Source organism: Penaeus monodon, chromosome 23 (genome assembly GCF_015228065.2).
Source record: "Penaeus monodon isolate SGIC_2016 chromosome 23, NSTDA_Pmon_1, whole genome shotgun sequence".
Classification (NCBI taxonomy): domain Eukaryota; kingdom Metazoa; phylum Arthropoda; class Malacostraca; order Decapoda; family Penaeidae; genus Penaeus; species Penaeus monodon.
This window is the reverse complement of record NC_051408.1, coordinates 19,971,099-19,971,668: the sequence shown is the minus strand read 5'-3', so window position 1 is coordinate 19,971,668 and position 570 is coordinate 19,971,099. Positions and strand designations below refer to the sequence as shown.

The window sequence follows — 570 nt, the reverse complement described above, 5'->3', positions numbered from 1 at the left end:
CCTGCATCCCGCTTCCCCCTCCCCATGTTCCTCCCCCAGGCACGGCGCTCAATTTATCAAACCTTCTTACATAATTGTCAAAACAAAATCTATTTGTCGATATTTTGCGCGCGCCACTCCAATCGCCTTCATTCTGACGACGCTTAAACCCAGACTCTCAGCCTCGTTCCGGTGCCCGTTCTTCGCTCAACCACAATTAAATGCCGCACTCCCATCCTGCGCCAAATGTTATTAATTTCTCGCCCCAATCACGACTGTCGACTGTCATTCCTGGCTACTGGATTAGCATGGCATTCCACTAAAACTGACTGGACAATTAACTGCGCCAAATACATTACGAACACATCACAAATACAGAGCGTTTGGTCCCCAGATCGTCGAAGATTGCATTCCCGGCATTCTACTACAATCTATCGCCTAGTACAACAGCCTACCAGTTTATAATACAGCTTTTATCGACAGTAAGAGATGTGTATCTGAGCCTGTGCAAAAGGCGATTTTACTGTGTATAAAATGGGGAAAACAGATAAAATATACACAAGCTACATACAGTGTGATGAGGAAAGAGCA

The 570-nt window shown here is 45.4% G+C and overlaps 1 long non-coding RNA gene across 2 annotated transcripts in view; it reads left to right on the top strand.

Moving 5' to 3' along the window:
* LOC119587879 overlaps window positions 1–570 on the top strand; it is a 95,443-nt gene that overhangs the window by 23,923 nt on the left and 70,950 nt on the right. The window lies entirely within an intron of this gene.